The sequence below is a fragment of the Serinus canaria genome, chromosome 2 (genome assembly GCF_022539315.1).
Source record: "Serinus canaria isolate serCan28SL12 chromosome 2, serCan2020, whole genome shotgun sequence".
NCBI classification, from domain to species: Eukaryota; Metazoa; Chordata; class Aves; order Passeriformes; family Fringillidae; genus Serinus; species Serinus canaria.
In genome coordinates, this window is record NC_066315.1 from 81,703,298 (window position 1) to 81,724,183 (window position 20,886).

The window sequence follows — 20,886 nt, forward strand, 5'->3', positions numbered from 1 at the left end:
CTGAAGGAGGTGAATAGATCAAATCTATGTATCTCTGTCTTGTTTTCTGGTGTATATGTAGCTGTGGAAGAAGCTGTTCTGCTGCTTCTTCAGAAATGTCCTTGTCTTTATGGTTTGTCTGCTTCTACAGTGGAAGGCAAGAAAACAATTTTTTTTTTAAACTAAGGTTTCAAAATATTATGCCATAAGATTGTTTGCAACAGGGTGAGTAATGGGACTGTGAGACCTTGTATCTTTAACCTTGTGTTTCAAGAGAATGTAATGATTCAGAAGTATGAAAAAAATGTAAATACAAAGATTATGAACAACTTCAAATTTTTAATAACAGATGTGGAACAGAGGCATTGGCTGAGAAGGTTACAGCCAAAATCATAATGAAGTATAAAACTGGCTTCCTTCCATACAGTTCAGGTTCCTGTCTTCTTGCATCTATCTCCATCTCTGTGCTGTGGTTGCACATTGCTGTAACTTTCACACTCTGCAAATTCTATAAGCTCTTCCAAGAAGACGTCACCCCCAATTGCTTGAGCAATAAAAGTGCTTAAGTAATGCTGCTCTGCTGAAGAAGATTTGCATTTCTGGAGAAAGCTAATTCTGCAGTGGATTAATTCTTTTTTGAATTGCTGCTGAGAGGAAATGAACCTGCAGAAAGACAGCTGAATCGTAAATTTCTTGTCTAAGGTTACTTAAGGTCTCAATGTTCATTCCATACAACTCCCTTGTATTGGACACATCAATATTTACTTAACTGAGAACACACTAAGGTAAATTACTACGATTTTACTAAACTGGCAATGCATTAATAAGTACAATAACCAAATTCAGGTAAAAATTTAAATTTGATCCATAAATCAGCAGTTTCAGTTAACAGAAAATGATACAAATGCAGTAAACTCAACCTCTGAACCACAGAGACTGCGGTGTGCAGACTTGCCTTGGGTAATTGTAGATAGATTTGTTTCAGCACTGAGACACAGGGTCTTGGTTGACTTAGGTCAGTAAATAGCAGTGCTACTGTGAAAAGTATGGGGCTCACCTCTGAAATAAAGCTATTTTAATCATAGAGCAGCATCACAGAATGATTTAGGTTGGAAAGGACCTTTTGAGCTCATCTGGTTCAGCATTCCTGCAATGAGCAGGGATAACTTCCACTATAACAGGTTTCTCAAAGCTCCATCCAACCTGGCCTTGGCTGTTTCCAGGGATGGGGAATCTACCATCTCTCTGGGCAATCTGTTCCACTGCCTCACTATCCTCTTTGTTAAAAATGTCACCCTTATAGCTAATCTAAATCTTCCCTCTTCTAGTTTAAAGCTACTGACCCTCATCCTACTCTGCTACATGGGCTTGTAAAAAGTCTGTTCCCATCTTTATTATAGGCCTCCTTTAAGTACTGAAAAACTGCTCTAAGGTCTCTCTGGAGCCTTCTTTTCTCCAGGCTGAACAGCCCCACTCTCAGCCTGTAGGACAGTGCTCCAGCCCTCTGATCTTCTTCCCATTCTTATCATCATGGCCCTGCACTTTTAGCACTAACCTTCAAGAAATGATGTTAGTTTCTGCACACATGACCTAGGTATAATCTACTGAAACAGCTTTCAAATAGAACTGCTTTTGAATCAATGGCTACATTGACTTTTAAAACACCTTCAGACTCATCTTTAGAAAATTGCTAAATTCTATGCCATTCCTCTATTTTTAATTCATTACTTCAGCAAGTAGAAAGTGCTTCACCACAGCCTGTAAGGTATCAGGGTGCTCTGCCCCACTAAGCTTCTGTCTGTTGAAGTGGGTCTCTCCAATAAATCAAGGCTTTCATCTCATCTTTCTTCCCCAGACTTTCCCAGGCAGGGAAAGATTTGGGGCTTCATAGTCTGTGCAGAAGGGGAAGAAAGCTACTTCTTTTCTGCAGGATCTTTGTTTTTTCTTTGAGTGACAATGTTTATTTTCATAAAGGAGTGACACCTCTGTGCAAATAATATTAGAAATGTAACTTTTTATTTCAATGCTGCAGTATACTACCTCATCTTTTTAACCTTAAAAAATGGGCTTAGAGTACTCTTACCTCTCAACACTTCTTTTCAGCTTGAGTTCTGTTTGTCTCAGATTGCCTTTTCTTAGAGTTTTAATTTCTTTTCCACGCTTTCTCTCTGGATTCCTTTGCAAGCAATCTCTGTGAAGCCTTCACTGCAGTTTTAAGACAGCGTTTTAACTTGTGTGTTGCTGATATGGCTTCAGTCTTCCCACCTGCTTTCAGACTGCTTACAACTTGATGATGTGGGGCAGATTGGATAAGAAAACAATCTGTGCTGGTTTGGGTTAGGGTTGAGTTGATTTTCTTCACAGTGGCTGGTATGGGGCTGTGTTTTGGATTTTTTGCTGAACACAGGGTTGATAATATGGAGATGTTTTTGTTACTGCTGAGCAGGGCTCACACAGAGCCTTTTCTGCTTCTTATACGAGAGGAGTGGGTGTGCATGGAAGATGGAAGGAGACACAGCCAGTATAGCTGACCACAGCTGATAAAAGGGATGTTGCAGACCATATGACATCATGCTCAGTACATAAAGCTGGGGAAAGAAGAACTAACAGAGAGATATTTGAAATGACGGCATTTGTCTTCCTGAATCAGTGTATAAGCATGCCCTGCTTTTCTGGGGATGGCTGAACACCTGGCTGACCACAGGAGGGGATGAATGAATTCCTTGTTTTGCTTTACCTCTGTGTGTGTACCTTTTGCTTTACCTTTAAAATCGTCTTTACCCCATGAGTTTTCTCACTTTTGCCCTTCCAATTATTTCTCTGATCTTGCTAAGGAAGTGAGCAAGTGGATGTGTAGTACTTTGTTGCCAGCTGGTTTTAAACCCTGAGACCATCCTAAACCTGTAAAAAATGTTTGGCAGGGAATTCTTGGGGCTCTGCTCCAGCCCTCTGGTTGAAACAGGGCTGCTGCTGCTGGAGATAAAGTAAGTCATGTTTATGTTTAAGAAGTCTTGAAAACCTCCAAAATCATAGATTCTGGCTGTCCCATGAATAATCCATTTCAGTGCTGTGCTACCTTCCTGGTGAATGTATCTTTTCCTAATGCCCACCTTAAGCCTCCCAGACTGCATCTCAAGCTTCTTCAGAGATGAGTGACACTATCAACTTTTAGCTGCTATTTCCACAGACTGAGGCTGATGACCCCTCTGAAAGCCCAGCTCCTCTCATCTCCTCTTCACATGACCAAAGTCCAGCTCCTCACATACGTTCTGTGTCCCCTCCTAGCTTTTATCTGCTGGACCCTCTCCAGTTTCTCCATGGCCCTATTAAACTTAAGGACCCCTATCTGCACATACATGGGGATTCATCAATAATACTGAGAGAAGGAAGCTAAGAACTTCCCTCAGTCACCTTGCCATGATCCTAACACGGGGCAGTCCATAACCTGCCCTATTTACAGTAGTACCACACTGTCAGCTTGTACTCAGCATGCCATTCCCTGTTGTCTCCGGGTCCTCCTCAGCAGGACTGCCATTCATGCAGTCAGTTTCAATGCTGATCCAGTGTTTTGCACTTCTTATTGAAGTTCCTGTCTCTGTTCTCCCTAATGATTAGCTCAGCTTCGGATTGCTGGAGGTTTGTCGCGGTCAGCAAAAGTCTGCTTTTATAAAAATATCTAATGACTTGCTGAACACACTCACTTTATTATGCCCTCTTTCATAACATGTATACAAGCATTGCTCAGCTTTCTGGGCTTCTAGCAATGCAGCTTTTGGGATGCTAATAGAAATTAGTGGCTTGTCCTATTGTCTTGCACCTAGAAGACTGGACAGCCCTACTTTTATATTCTGTCAGAATAAATCCTGTGTACAATAACATCACTGTTTGTCTTGATCTGCCTCAAATCTGTGTTCCTGGCTAAACACAGTCTTCCCTGCTCTATTTTATTCTTGTGAAACATGAATAAAATAAGAATAACTTATTCTTGTGTTTCTGTTCATCTCAAAAACCAGTGGACTACACAGAAAAAAGTGTGATGTACTCTACCTATACTGATACACTTCCAAAGAACCAATTAAATGGCTCCCTATTGACCCTTGTAGACAGCAGCAGTTTTCTCATGGTTACCAAAGACTTTCTGTCCTCAGCTCCAAGTGTGTCTTTGTGACACAACTGCATTCCAAACACATTAAGTTTATTTTGAGCCCCATCTGCTGCTTGGTTAGATGTGTCTGTAGGGGTTGCAGAAGTGTCTCCCTGTGACAGTTTAGGAATATCTGCTCTGTTCTCTTTAGCAGATGGTGATATGAGTGTCAAAAGTTTTATTAAAGTGATGTCACATAAACTACTCACTTCATCATAGCAAACTGGTATGAAAGTTTTCATTTAGTAGAAATGAAGAAAATCTGCTCTTCAGAAGTCCAGCAATTATGCAAGAATTCTGGTTTGTAAGAGCAGTTGTGAATGCAAATATGTTATTAAACTCTGATTGTGACTATTTAATGAATTGCAAATATTTAGCGACGGCATAAACAGAAAACAGGTGTTCTGTGCTGCCAAGACTTCATTTCCCACTTTCCTGAATCCTGTTTTATTTGCTTTATGGTTGTTATAATGGCTGCCACCAAGCGCTGCCACTTCAGTGTGCTAACCGTGACTCACAGAAGTGCCTCATAAATTACATCAATGGGAAAGCAGATGAGCACATGAAGAGGAGGTGCAAAACTCATTAGTCATGCAGTCTCCTTTTCTGGGGACTGAATTGCCTGACAGAAAAGCATTGTGAGTGCCTCGTGCATCTGTCAAGTCCACCAGATGCCAATCTTACTCGTGCAGTTTTTCTGAAAGCTATGAATCGATATGCATTATTCAGGATTGTAAAACAGGACCTCAATTAAGTGGCCGACTAAAGCAGAAGGAAAGAGGTAATCACCCAACACACAGTGAGTTTCTTCAGACAAAGGGAATAACATAGATTATTGCTACTTGAAGCATTATCAAGATCACAGTCCTTTTATTTCTTTTTTCATATATTATCTTGCACAGTCATTCAGTGAGGACAGGTATTCTGAAACAACAGAATGAAATGAAGAATCTGTGAGCTAGACATTGATTTTGATCAATCTGCATGAAATGAAGTGCATCAGTGTACTAGATCAAAATCAGAAAAGGACACAGTATCACACTCCATCTGTATTTTTGGGGATGAGCTAACATCTTCGTTATAACCTGTGTGATTTTAGGGATTTATGGCATTTCTATAATACTTCACCTAAGGCTGAAACTGTGTAAGACCTTCAAAAACTTTCCAGGATTTTTTTTATTGGTTTATTTTCACAGAAAGATCCTAGTACATTTACACAGGGGCACAACATATTTAAAAAAAAAAAGTACATTTTTTTTAATCTCAGCAGCTGCAAAGGTTTTTTCTTTGTGAAAGGGTCTCACTAAGCTTGACAAGAGAAAGGACTGCAATCTACTACAGCCATTTTCATGGACTGATCTGTCAGTCAGATCAAGGTCCCATTTAGTGATCAAATAAAAATGAAACTTGATAGCTTTACCAACAGTAGCAAATGTCAAAATGAATCCACACTATCCCCAGCCTGAAAAAAGGGGTTTAAGAGACTGCTTACAACAACCTGAAGAAATAAAATAATGACCATGAAAGCTTTATAAGAGCAGTAGGTAGAGTACAGAAAAAATCCTAACAAACAGAGCTGAGCCCCATGAGGAGGTAGAACACTGAGGTTTGTTAATCCTGAAAATGTTTGTCTCTCTGAACAGAGTGCAGTGAAGGATTCCCAGAAAAAGACTAAAAATTATGACCTTTTTTTTGTATGAGGATGCATTGAGTCAGAACTGTGCTTAATATGTCCAAGTCATCTTACATTATAACCCAAAATAAACCTGCCTCTCCTTCTCCCAGTTCTTCTCTGCATTCGGAACAAACACAAATATAAACATGCTGAATCTGGTACCTGCAGCAGGTCCCTGAATCAGGTCTCTGCAGAAGCTTCAGGACTTCTCTGGTGCCAATTTATCCAGTTATCTGACTCTGTTGTGTGGCTGGCAAGTTTGTCTTGTTTACAGCTAACAGACATATGTCAGTATTTCCTGGCAATAGGGCAGATGTACCTGGAAGGACAAAGCCATTTGAGTCTACTTTTAAGCACTCATTGTTTAGGTGAAGTTCTAGCCAGTTTAAATGGACTGCAGCACTTGGGCAGAGCAAGAAAAGAGGGAAATAATGAGTGGTGCTTCTGGCACTTTTTGATTCTCCCCAGTTTTTAATTTATTTTGTTTTTGCCTCTTATGCTCTAATATACTCTTCAGTTTGTTTCTGTAACTCAAGAACAGAATTTGCACTGAAACTTTTGCACACCAATATGTCTCTATGTAAACCAACCTATTCTTGCATTCATTCCACTTTTTTTTTTTTCTCCAATGAGGATAGCAATTTATGTCCAAAAATTTGCCATGATTCTACTCTTTATTGTAAGAAATGTTATATAAAAAAAAATCCAGTGGTTGACCTGCACACATCTGATTGTACCATTAGGAGCACTCAAGAGAAATGTACCAGTAAAATAGAGCATTGATCAAGGTAATTTTACTATCACAATAATAATGATACTAAGAAAAATCCTGTTCAGCAGCAGGAGACTTCCTTATTAATAGTCCACATGCTACATGCATTTTCTGCATTATGAGACTGATTTTGCCAAATTGGTATGCTGACTGCTTTATATGCCACAGCAATTAATGATATACAGATTTACAACTGCCATCTTTAGGAGCTAAAATTGTAAAGTAAACTTAGCTGCCAGCTAAAATGCTGTCTTGGGAGGTGGGATGTGTTGCTGTGAAAATGTTCACATTATATGCTGTTTACAGCCCTTTTATGAAAAATACTCCTCCTCATGGAAACTGAAACTTGTAAGGAATTTTCAATGACTAAAGCAAGCTGCAGGAGGAGCATTGCTGTGAATGGACAATTTTCTGCTTTCAAAGCATTAAACAATGTGAAAGCTTGATAAACACACGCAACTTAGGAGAGCTCAGATCTGGGGGAGCTGGGAGAGGAGCAAGAGGCTGGGGCCTGCCAAGTCCAAAAGCATTTTGGACTGCTTTAGGAGAAGCAGTCCAGAGAGATGACCCTTTGCCTCTGCTTGGCCCTGGCGAGACATATCTGGACTTCTGTGTTCAGCTCCAGGATCCTGAGGACAAAAAGAGATGCGAACTTATTGGAGAAAGCCCAGCACGAGGTCATGGAGATGATGAAACATTTTCAGCATGTGGGAAGGCTGAGAGAGCTGGGGCTGTTCATCCTGGAGAAGAGAAGGCTCTGGGGAGCCCTTATAGCAGCCTCCCAGTAGCTGGAACTACTTAAATGACTTGGCCTTCATCCATGACATTGTCCTTCACGTGTGCTTCAAATTTCCATTCATTTCCCCTCCCTGCCCGACCTGGCTTGGATAAGTGGAGCTGAGCAAGGCTGGCTCCGTGCAGCTGACAGCAGGAGGACTGGGTGCCTAACCACACAGTCCTTGCAGACCAAAGGCCAAGCCCATGGCCCCAGGATACAGCTATTAGGTCTTGTGGGTTTGTCATGCAAAGCCTTTGGGACACCCTGAAGGACGGTCACAGCCCGCCAGGATGGGTGTTTCTGTAACACTGGTGTCATGTGTGCCCATGTGCTCTGTGCCATGGGTCCTTGTGTCAAGATGGTTGAGTTTGGCAGAAAGAGCCAGCTCTGCCATGCTCTTGCCCATATTTCCCATTTCAATTGGTGCATTTACATTTTTTGCAGAGTAAATTAGTTGGACTTACTCTGAGGTGGTGCTCAGGAATAAATAAACCTACATGTGTGTATGTATTTTGAACAACCAGGGAACTGGCATGTAACATGAACGTGTAACTTAAATTACTTGATAGGACAGATGTTCCAGAGAATATTTTGGATTATCTAGAGTAATAATTTGACATATGCTGGATCAGAGATTTGGATTCAGGAACAAAAGAAGTTCCTGAAACATCATGAAAGTGGTTGATAGCTTTGCTGATAGAGCAAATCTATTTAGCACAGTGTATTTGAGCAATGGGTAGCACATTTACCTCAGTGAAGTCATCATTTCTGACAGTCCTTCAATGGCTGATGTATAGAGAGAAGCAGCAAAGTAAATATTTAAACGCACATAAGAAGTCAGCCAATTTTTTATACCAAAACCTCAGACTATGCCCTTCAAGTCAAGCATAGGCTCCCTCAGATCTATTAAGAAAAGCACAAAGTAAGTCTAAAGCTGTTCAGATTTCTCCTTGGCTGTAGACTTCTGTCTCCATGCTGTCACTTGTTTCTCCTGCATGCCACACCATAAGCACACCCACTTCTTCCCTAGGGAAGGAACAACCTCCAGTTCCTACCAGGAGATCCTTGCACTATAAGATGATAGTCAAAACAAAGGTCACACAAAAAATCTACATATTGTTGTCATACCTTCTCCAAAAGGACAATCCAGGTATGCATGCAGCTCATTTCATGTGGTACAAAACGTGTCTGAAACCTGCTCACAGTAATTTCTCTTTCTCAGGACTTTGGACTAATTTTGTTTAGAATCAGAAAACTTTTTGAAGATTGGTTTGGTTTTGTTTTGTTTTGGGTTTTGGTGTGGTTTTCTTTTTTTTTTTTTTTCCTTGGTTGTTTTCCTGAAGAAAGGAGCAGTGAGTACTGCACTAGGCTTGGCACACGTTTCCAGTGAGGTATTTGTTATAACTGTAATATCTGACGTAACTTTGCCTGGACAATCAGCACAGGGAAAGTTATTTTTAAAAGTTGTTTATGGTTATTCTGAATTATCTCTCCCCAAATACATGAATTTTCATTGTCAGCAAAATAACTGCAGTCCAGTTTGTGTTCTCACGAGACCTAACTTTTGAGTTAGAAAGAGCTTTGGATATTTTTGGTAGGGTTTATTTTAAAAAAGGTGCAACAGATCTACCCCAAGTGATGGTACCCCATCACTAAAGGAAGTTTTTTGTAACAGGAGCTCAGAGACCAGGGCATGCAAAGAAAACCAGACTAGATCTGCATCCAGGGGCTGGTGAATGAGTTCTAAGAGGAAGGATATGAGCACTTTAGAAAGAATGACATGCAGAGAGGGACTGAGAAAATAAGTTAGGTCAGGAAAAAAGGGAAAATTCCCATTATTTATCCATTGTAAAAGAAAAGCAGTGATTACTGCAATAGATCAAAGCAATAGAAAAGTGGATAAAATCGCTTGGCTTTCCATGTTAATAAAGAAAGAAATAGAAAAGCTTAGCTAGATAGAAATGTAAGACTGGTAGATGCCATCCTTGATGATAAAAATTATGGTAAACAACTGTATTCCATGAATATGTTCATAAAAGAATTCTGGATACCTATAGTGGTCTGAGCTTCCTCTTTTTTTGTCTAAACATTAGGTCTCCATCAGCAAAGCTATGTAAGGGAGAAGAAAACGAGTTTGGAAGGTGATACCCAAGTACATGGTCCTCTGGTGGATATGCTTTACCCAGTTTAGTTTTCATTTGCTGAGTGAAAAACAAGGCATTTGCTGTACCTGCAGCACTAAATTAAGGACATAATCATTCCAAGCTGTTAACCTTCTCTGTATTCCTACCCTGTGAACCCCACACAAGTTCATAGTCCTTAGTAACTTTCACTCTTTGCAGAAGTCTGAGATCCTTGTAGTGTTCCTGGGAACCAAAAGGTTCAGTGTGCTGAAATGAGAAGGAACATCTTACAAGCTCCTGAAATCCAGATGCTGTCTATATGAAGATTACAAACCAAATACATGTGTATATGTATAACCTCCAAAGCTTGAACCACTGTTTCTCCCCTATGTCCTGCCTTGCAGTCCAACCACTGCTATTCCCATTTTGTTGCCAATTGTTAGAGATTTCAAGTGTTTTCCAGGTTTGTGTCATTTGTGAATCAAGATACAAAACACGTGTATTTTCTTTCCAGCTTGTGACTTCTTATCACAATCAGCAAAGAGCATTTGAGATATGGAATCCTACCAGAAACTAGGGAAACCAGCAGGAAATTTTGTTCATAAACTTCCTGTGTCTAATTTCAGCACACAGGCAAGTAACCTACACTTACATCAGGAAAAGGGAAGGGAAGGTGCTCACACACCAGAATACTAGAGCAGCCTGACAGCTTCCAGTGGCTGACCAGAGAGAGTCACTGAAGGCAGACAGCAAAGGCAGCTTTCATTTGCAGAGTAGATACAGACTACATTTCACGTTCTTGAACAATTATAGGTTATTAGTATCAAAAGTGAGAAGAAAATTATGGTTAATTTCATAAAAAGCCCTGTGATGGAGGTAAGATGAAGCTATGAGGTATTAATAGATTGTGACACACTGAAGTTGTAGCAATAGCATGAAGTAAATCAACAGTTTTTGATAAACTCAAACTGAATTGCTAGAATGTGGACCCATCCCATATTCTTCCTGTTTATTAAATCTTTTCTTTAAAGAAATAATGCCAGGATAATGCCAGCCTTAAACAGTTCCCTTTCAATGTCATTTGCTGTCAGAAAGGACCTAGAGATTTTCAGGAACACAACATGGTGAGTCAACCATGCAGCCCTGTGATAAAGCTCAAAGAATACTGAAAGTGCATGAGCAAGAGTGAAGCCAGAAGGTAGAGAAGTGTTTTCTCCTCTCCATTCAACACTGGTGAAATTGTATCAAGACAACTGTGCCCAGTTTTGCCATTCCATTACTATTTATAGGAAGGATCAGAGAAGGGTCCTGTTGCTTTCTTTGACTACTAAAAGAGAAGGTTTAGAAAAGATTTAGAGAAATGATTTTTAGGGATAAAAATGACAGGGCGAGAGAAAATGGACAGACCTTGCAAAGTGTGAAAATCTAATTAATTGTAAGGGGGAAAAATTAATGAGATTGCTGAGAGACTTCATTAAATGTCAAGCTTCAGAATTATTTAAAATGTAACTCCTCAATGCCCTGAATAATGTGATCTAAGTTGGGTCTGTTAAGAGGTAGAATTTGAGCCAAGATGATCCTTATGGGTCCCTTCCAACATATAAAGTTCTATAATCCTGTGATCTTGCTGATGCCTGCAGAAAAAAATCAAATCCTTTCTCATCTCAACAGAGCCAGATAATTTTAAAATATAGTTTTTTAAACAGTAGGTTAAATTCACCAGTGATATGGCTGCATCAAAGAATGGAATTGCATTGAATGTTCCTGATTTCTATATAACCAAGTATCAATTTTAAAAGAAGGTAAATTTTACAGTGGAAGAGTATCTGTCCAACACAGTATGACATGACACAGTTTCTTATTTAGAGACAGCATTTAAATCCTAGATATTTTAAATCCTGTGGGATTTTTTTTTTGGCCAACCAATGTTTAAATACATTTACAAAGTTGTGTTTAACCTGCTTTTGAATATAATTTTTTATGTCATTGCATTAAGTCTGGATTGTGATATCTCAGGGAATGTTTTCAGAATTCAGGATGCACAGAGCCCTAATCTTCAACTCAGCTTAAGGCTCTGAAACAATAATATGCACATTTTTATCTCAATTGTTCTTCCATAATTTATAGTGAATGTAATTGGACTGAGACTCTCATAATAATGTGAACAGATGTCTTCACTTGTAATATGTTGTTCCATATAAAATTCTATTTTTATTACAGTTGAAATGGGCCTTTAATGCATATCTCCTTCCTGTGAAGTATGAAACAATTTAGAAGTCCAGGAGCAGTGTCTAACTGATAAAACAGATAGAGATGGGAAACAAAAAACCCATCAGAAAAAAAGGCCATTACTTTATGAAAAAAGTGCTTTAGACTGCAGTGAAGATACTGCCTCAACATTTCTTGGACATTCCTGTTACAAAATTGACAGCATATTATAAGATAAAATAGCCAAAACAACAAAGGTTATTATTGTCCAGTGGGTATTTCCCATTGTCTGTCATAGATGCTTTAGTGAAAAGGACCAGACAGTCATTCAAAAATTTTAGTAAGATTTGGCCACACACCTAAACAAATTCAAAATTGCTTGTGTCAGTAGAGGAATATCTTAGTCTATTTTAAAAGACGTCTGCAAAAGAGAAGGGCAAAGAAGTACCTTCAGACTCTGCCTTCTGTAGTGATTAATGGATTTGCCTAAAGCAGGCAGGATTTGGTACCTGCTCCCCACTTCATGCCTGCAGTTCATCTCAGTGCAATTAGACTTCACTTGACCTGTCCACAGAGGCGTTCCATAGGCATTCTACATCAGGTAGAATGAGAACCCCGGATGCAGATGTACCGCAGAATCATCGGGTAGGATATGCTGAGTCAGAAGGAACTCATCAGGATAATTAAATCCAACTCCTGGCCTTGCACAGGACACCCCAAGAATCACACTGTGTGCTTGACAGTGTTGACCAATGTAGGTCCTTTCCAAAGCAGCACCACATCAGTGCTGAGTGTGCTCCTCAGCTGTCCATAGTGCTGCCAAAAACCAGCGCACTCTTCACATCCATGGGACACCGCTGTACATCATTCCAGCACAGCTGGCAAGCTCTGCCTTGCAATGCTTTGCAGGAGGAGGAATTTACCGGCACACAGGGAGCTGCTGCCAGAAGGGAGGTCATAAAACCATTATTGGAGGAAACCCTTTAGGTATTGTTTTCAGGGAGATTTGAAGTTCAATTTAATGGCTGAAATTGCTCGTCCAAAACATGTTTCTACTTGTAGCCCAGCAGAACTTTTTCACTTCCCTGAACTGGATTGGTCAGTCTCCCTGTTCTTCATTCCTGTACCTACTATGCATCCCCAAAGGTGCCACAACAAATAGGCATTGAAAAGATTGGGGCAGTTTGGAAGGAGAGTGGGAGGGCTAGAAGGAAGGCTGTTTGGGCAAGGTGCCCTAACTACTGCAAGCATGACAACGGATGGTGCTGATCCTGAGAAAGCATGATCAGTGTACATGTGGAGGGCCACCACCAGAGCTCTGAACAGGTAAAATGCCCACCTGGGAATGACAAGCCCTCTGCCTCTTCTCACTATACCTGTGATCTAGAAGAACATTGTACTTCTCGTTTCAGAAGTAGGTTAATCACAAATAAATCACAAGTATGTGATTCATGCGGATGTTTTGAAAAGGTATTAATGAGAGTTTGTTCAGTGCTTTCAATCTGCGCAGTCAAAAATCTTGCTTTGATTCATTAACACTACAATTTAGTGGGAACAAGGAAGAAACATCTTGAGTAGTGTTGCCCTAGAGCTGGCAGAAGCCCTCATCGGTATCTACGAACAGATGGTGAGCTCAATAAATAATATTAAAGCCAAATCAAGAGAATGCAAGACTTTTAGGACATGGGTGATACACTCCCCTGCTCTTTTTTCAGCTTTACTTTTTTGACTCCTCTCCTTTCCTTTACTTTCATTTTCTCCCCGTCATGTTAGTTTTATTTGTTTATTTATTATATTTTTTTCCCCTCAGTCTTTTTTTCCTTTGCATATTTTTCCTTTTGGAGACAGGAGGAGGATGATATGCCTTGATATAAATAAGTGAAAGGGCCAAAAAAGACAATTGGGCCAATTAGATGGAAGGGCCAATTAGATGAAAGTATACTACTTTTTTTTTAAATAGAGACAGTGGCAAATTGCGCATGCTTAGAGAATACTCTCATCTCTCTTCAAATGAAAGTTGTCTATTTAAAAAAGAAGTTAGAGTGATACCTGACTGAATGGTGAATAAAAATTATAACAAAGCACTGTGGCTGTTCACAAACAACTGCTATTCCCAGCTTATCACACTGGGAGACCTTCCAAGTTGCTCCTGTGGATGGTTGTTTCCCCCCTGAGCTGCACAACAAGAAGAGAGGGTTAAACTGACTTTGCCCAAGTATCCTTGCCTTTCAGCAATATAAAGTCTGAAAGAGTCTAGGCAATGGCAATAAATCAGAAGGAGTGCAGAATGTTTTGCCAAGTTTTGTTTGGCACATGAAGAACAACATCTCACACCAGGAAAAGAACAGGCACTCTGAGCAATTGTTAAACAACAAAGACTCTATGTGCAATCTTCTTTGGCTGTTCTTGTTGCCCAGTATTGACATCCTGGAGAGATTTGAAAGCAGAGAGTCAAAATGATCTCAACTCTGAGAAGATACATGACAAAGTAAAGCAATAAGAGCCAGCATCTCTTGTTTAAAACCCATGACTTTATTCTACAAGTAGTTAAAACTCATTAACACCAAAAAAAGAGAAACATTAATAAGGATAAAGATGATGGAATCACAATAAAAGAAGAGAAGTTTAGATTGCAGTGCAGAAAACCTTTCTAGCAGTTGGATAAAGTATTGGCTAACAAAAATATTTTAACTCTGATAGAATATGTATAAGAATATAACCAGACCTACTTTTTTTTTTTTGTTGGAAGGGGTCTAGAGACATTTAACTACATTGAAGCACTATATTCAATTAGCCAAATTGATTTTTTGTGCACTCTATTCAAGCAATGAACTGCAAAATACTCAATATTCCATCTCCTTTAATAAGGGTCTATGTGCATTCTTCTGCTTCTTCACAAATAACAGAATTACTTCGGGATAAAGAATGCCTGAGTTTACATTAACTTTTTTTTCCCCCCCAAAAAGCAAAATAAAAGCACTTAGAATAATAAATAGCAAGGAGAAGGGAAATATAATCTGAGATTTTTGTGCTTAGCTTTGAATGCTGAAAATTGTGAATGAAAGATGGGTACATGATGATAGAATCATCTACCATATACAGGAAAGTTACTAGAAACTAAATCAAGCTGAACAACCATCTGTCAGAAATATCTACACACATCATTTCTAAAAACCACCAAAAAACCCATCTGATTTTTATTTAATTTATGATATTTTAAAAATAATTATATTATCTGGTTTGTCTGTTCCCAATAATTTCTGAATATTTGGATAAGCTTTCATAGATTTTTAATATTTGAGGAGGGGGGAGGGCGTGTTGTATTAGATGAAAGTATACTAATTTTTTTTTAATAAAGAGTATCAAATTTAACCTTGTTATCTCCTTGTCCATAGTACAAAGTTTTTAAACTCTGATCAACCATCCTAAAGTTAAATGGGAGATGAATGTGTTCAGCATTTCCAAGCATCAAAGCATAAGGTGAAATTTTTATGCTTTTCTGATTCTCAGTCCCATTCTATGAACAGATGGAAAATACTGCATGCTTTTAAGAATTACCAATAAATCAAGTCTATATTATATACTACTTTAGTATGAATGCACATTATCCCAGAAGAATAAACAAAAATATGCTTTTACCCTGCATACAGAATTTATTTTTAACATTCAGGCTACAAGATAAACAAGCAAGAACACAATTACTGTAGAAATATGTCCTGACCAGAATGTTCAGTAGTGCAGTCTTGCAGTATTAATGATGTTCCATGTGCATGTGTGCATTTTCATGCATGGTATGAAAAGCCACAGGTGTATTTTTGAAACCTCCATTCTGGTTTCACAGAATGGAAATTCAAATGCTCACACAGGTGGAAATTCTTATTACAGCCATAATCTGATTAATCTCATTAGGATGCTGCTTTAATAGCATTAATACCTTGCACCCCTATTAAATTAAAGCAAGTTAAATTAAAATATAATGTAATTAATATCAACAAAGTTGCAACCCAGCCCCCATTGCTGAATTATCCAGATCAGGTGTACTCCATTGATTATACCATCAGTTGCAATCTCAGGACTGGGTCCTTCTTTTAACCTTGAGAATTTATATTCTGGGATTTTTTCTGCTGGTTCATTTGCAGCATTCCTATCGTAAAGCTTAAAACAATTTTGAATCCCTGAACTCGTTTCATGTTACAATATATTGATCCTTCATGTGTCCTGTAAGATGGAAATTGTAGAGAAATAATGAATTGGTGATAAGTACTTTTTCTACAGCTGAGTTATTTTTTCTCTGTCTCTTTTGTATCCTTTCCTTCTTATTTCTGATTATTATCTCTCTGCCTTTCATCTCCTGAAGCATTTAAAAATGATTTATTCTTAATTTTCCTGCCTGGACAGTCCTAGGATACTTTTACATTTAATCCAGCAGTATTGATCATCCTCCCTCTTTCCTTTGTACAGAAGGATCATAATGGTCCTTGCTCTTGTTTCTTTTGCGCCACCATTCAACCATTCTAGCTCCTTTCTGGCCTTTCTGAAGTTCTCCCCAGCAAGTGGCATGTACTCTGGATTTCCAAGGTGATGGATGACCAGAATGCTCTCTCTCTCTGCTGCCTGGATGAAGAGTTTATTTAATCAATAGCTTCTTTTTAAAAAAATCATAGACTCACAGAAGATTTTAGGCTGGAAGCTCCTCTTGCAGGCACTTACTCCAAGCAGAGCTAACTGTAAAGCTAGATCAGGTTGGCCAAGGCCACATTCTGGGCAGTTTTAAAATCTTCCAAGGATGGTGATTCTGTCCCTTCTCTGGGCAGTGTCTAAACCTGTTTTAGACAGGCAAAGATTTCTTTGCCTCATTCAAAATGCCCCCTGCTGCTAGCTGTGGCTGTTGTCTCCCATCCTTTGAGGAGCTCACCTGTGCTGATGGCATCTCTCTTGAAACTGAGTGGATGCAGGGCTGTCTTGGCTGCTCCCACGCTCTGCATGTGTTACGATCACTCTCACAGGATGACTCTGCAACTGTGACATCCTCAGTCAGGTCCTCGTGCCCTGCTCAGAACCATGCCAACAGATGCTGACAGTATCTAAATGTTAGTCATAATCCATCCCATTTAAAGAGGCTATATGCTCTACTGTGTTTTTGGAGGGGGCTAATGACCCTTAGTGTGCCCATGTCCATCACATTCAAATATTTTCATCCTCTCTCTAAGTAATACAAGCCCATAGCTCTTAATATAGTTTCATTTCACAGAAAAAGCACTAATTCCTTCAAAGTGACCTTTCCCCCCACCTATTTTTGAAAATGCAAGTATATTTATTGCTGTGCTGCAGGTGGTAAGAGTATCTGAAGAGAAGGACAACAGACTATATTCTAAATATCCAGAAATAAATAAGCTGGATCAATATACTGTAACAGATTGTTTTGCTCATTAGAAGGTAAAAATAAAAAGGAAACTTGTCAATCTACCAAAAATCTAGCCTTTCAATAAGGATATAATTGGAACAAGCTGTCAAAAACAACTTTGAAATTAAATTCACAGCAGCTGGTACTCAATACATTTTATGACAGGTCATCAAAGATAAAAATTTACCTCTACATGTTGCTTCTTTCATCTCTGTCAGATATTTCAAAATGTCCAGGATTTTAAAAGCAATATTAACTATTTCATGTTAGAATAACACACAAATTATGCCTTTATCTTAATTGGAAGCTTTTACTTTGCAGGAATACTTCACTGTAGCCTTTGTTACTGTTAGTATTAATCCTTTCCTAACCCATCCCGTGCAGCCTTGACAAGTCCTCAGTTTTGTTGTAGCTTTATCTCAGTAGCAATAGATGATTTACTTCCTCCTCTGTAAATAATACCCAATATTTTCTGTCAATCAACAGACTGTGGATACCATCTTATGTGTGAATATTTCTTAGGCACCCAAACATACAAATCCAGAGGTATTTAGAAAGACAGAGGATGGTGTTAACAGTTAAATCTGATAAAGATCACTGCAATTCTGCTCTGCAGCTCACTTTATAAAAAAACCCAACTCACCTTTTTCATAATACCCTCATTGTAAAGGAACAATGAATGATTGTTTCTTTTCTACATCAAAAAGTCTCTTTGATATTTTCTATCCCTCCAGGAGCTTCCCCCCCCACCCCCCCACCTTCCCAATAGTATAAACTCCCTGGGTTACTAGTTTCCTATTTCAAGATAATCCATACATTCAGACAAAATCCTGTCTCAAGAGTGATATCTCTGCCCTGCAAGGAACTGTCAGTGATGATTGTAAAGCAGAGTGTCACCTCTGACAGTGACTGCACATTCCCAGGCCATTGCTTGAACTTGGGAAGCTGAAGCTATAGAATAAAGAAGCCTTACTCTCCATGGGTAGCTGCCATGCACCTGTTAGAAGGTTGCTAGGAATCCAGATGATTAGTTGGTTTTCACACATTCCACTCTTCTGTCATCAAGGTTGGTGAAGGATTAAAACTTGCTGGTTACCTTTTTTTGTATTCATTGTGTTTTGTACCCATCTCCACCTTGCCCTGCATCACCTTTACTGATCCTTTTTGTCATTTGCAAAAAAACTATAGTGGTGGGGAGGATGTGTTACAAAAGTAAAAGGATGGGAGCAAGCAGCTGGGGACTGTGCTAGACCTCAAGAGATCCCTTTTAGCAAAACTCTTCCTACAATTTTACGGAAGCGTGTAAACTATTTCGGGAAGTGTGTAGAACTATTTCAAGGACCAAGCTCAGGTCCAGGGCTCCAGACTGAACTTGCTGCAAGCTGTCACTCACAATAGTCAGACTGGTATACTTTTAGGGCTGGCATGCTGCTGACATTTTTTTCTTAAACTCCAGAATAATTTGACTGATTGCTCCTCTCACTGCTTCCCTGGTGTGTGAAAGAGAGAGAACGAATGGGTAGGGTTGAAAAAAATTCATTGGACCTGCACCCCTGCACTGCCTGCACTCTTATTCTGCAGCCATGCCTAGGCATCCAGATTCATAGGGAAGGTGTAATCTCAAAGAATTACAATAGACCTGTAAGCCTGCAGTAAAATAGAATTCTTTACTAGGGAGCTGGGGTCCCTCCATTCAAGATGGTTTTATGAGCAAAATAGGAAAACCACAGTGCTGTCAGAAGTTTGAGGTCAATACAGCAAATCTAATCTTGTGATGTCACCACTTGAGCTGTTTTAGCAGTATTAGTTTCACTAATAAAGGATCCTGAATTGATTAAATTAGCATTTTATTTTTTTTTCAAAATACAGAATACTCAGGAATTGAACAAACCTTTAGTCTTTATCTTATGTTGCAAGAATAAGACTGCATTTTATGGAATCACAGAATCATTTAGGTTGGAAAGGAGCTCTAATATCATGAAGTCCATGATTATCATAATTATCACACGATTCATCTGGCAGCTGGGTAACATTATATGGGAAGGTCTGTTGCCTCAGTATTGAAAGTAAAATATATTTTTCAGAGATCAAATGCAATATTTAATTTTGGCCAGTTTCAGTTTTATTAAATCTCTGTGCAACAGAATAAGATTTCCTCCTAGTTTTCCCCATAAGTCTCTTTACAGCATTTTGCAGACTGACTTAGATATACAAAATTAAATACAAAGCTGTGTTCTTTTGACCTGAAATCTTTGACCTGTGAGATAAAGTGACATTGTTTCTGCTTGAGGACCAGCTCAGCTAATTGCTGAGTGATGGCTGTGACACAGCTGCTCCACGATTTTGTTCCCAAGGTAACTCTGCCATACAAAGTGATTCAGAATCAATCATTTGTTTTATGGGGAGACAGCAGGTGTTACGTGCTGCACATGGGGAAAATAGGCATTTTTACTGAGAGGGTCATCCTTTTATTAAAATATCCTTTCATCTCCCTTTGTGATGTAGAAGGCACATTTTCAGTGTTATAGCTGAAAGGAGCATAATGTTTTCAATAGGAAGGATACTCAGGAATTTCTCCTTTGCTTAACATCAGCTCCCTGGGACTACCATCAACATAAAAAGCTGTAATAAAACTGCAAAGAAATACTTTTACATCTTCTCTCACTTCAGCAAAACCATGGAGCCTTTCCCTGTGCCCCCCACCTAAAAACATTGGTCCACAACAGCAGTCAATAAGCTCCTTTATATTCACAACACACAGCAGAGACCATCTCATTAAACAGCAACGTTTGGCAGTTAGGACTGAGCTCATCTCCCAGCAAAGTCTGATGGATTTCTGTGTTTACAGTCAGAGACGCTGGACTGCATTTGCAGTGCTGAAATTGTTGCTGGGGAAAGCAAAAACTTCTACACAAACAATTACATATGCCTTCTTGTTCTTGAGACAACATCAGAAAAATAAAATGTAGAATTTGTTCCCCTCCCTCTGAGTGAAAGAAGCCTAATTTTTCATGGATTCAAAAAAGAAACAATTGTAACAGAGACCCTGGCCCCAGATCAGTATTTATTAGAATAAAATAAAGAAATACTACTGTCGGCAATGCATTGAAGTATCTGTAAATCTGAAACAAGGACATGGGTTTTGAATTGCTGATCACTTTCTGTAGTTGCACAAAACCATCCTTGATTTCCATCAGGTTCTACCTGCAGGCAAAGCCCCAGAATCTGCCCTATTATTTCTAAGGAAAAACATAAAATTTTGAAGATGACACGAAAGAAACATTTCTGAGTTGGGTGAAAAATATATTTTTAAGAGCTGCACAAAGAGGTAATCTTTCCTTATTTTCTAAATATTTTTGGCTTTGTTTCTTTGTTTAAGAAAAGGTTTCTTCAATTGTATTAAACCAAGTTTTCTTAGCTAAGAGCTGTGAAGAAAATCTGTGATTGAATTCCAATAAATCGACTTTTCTATTAAAGCTGGTTCCTTTTTAATCCAAGCACAAACCAGCATTAGCATAAATTCTTGTGAAACAAGAGAAGATCCTGTCAGATTAATTTGAAGCTATTGGAAATCCCTTTTCAGGTTTATTATAATTTTACAAGTTTAAAACTCAGTGATTTTTATCTTTACTGTTGTATTGCTTGGAAATATATATTTTAATTTCAATAGCTTCCTTGACATTATTTTTTTTTTGAAGGGGCATAGTGGGCTACCCTTGGCCAACAGCCAAGGTCCTTTTATGCAAAAAACCTAACTTAACCCAAAAGATCAAAGCATATACTGTCGCCGACATGTTTTATGA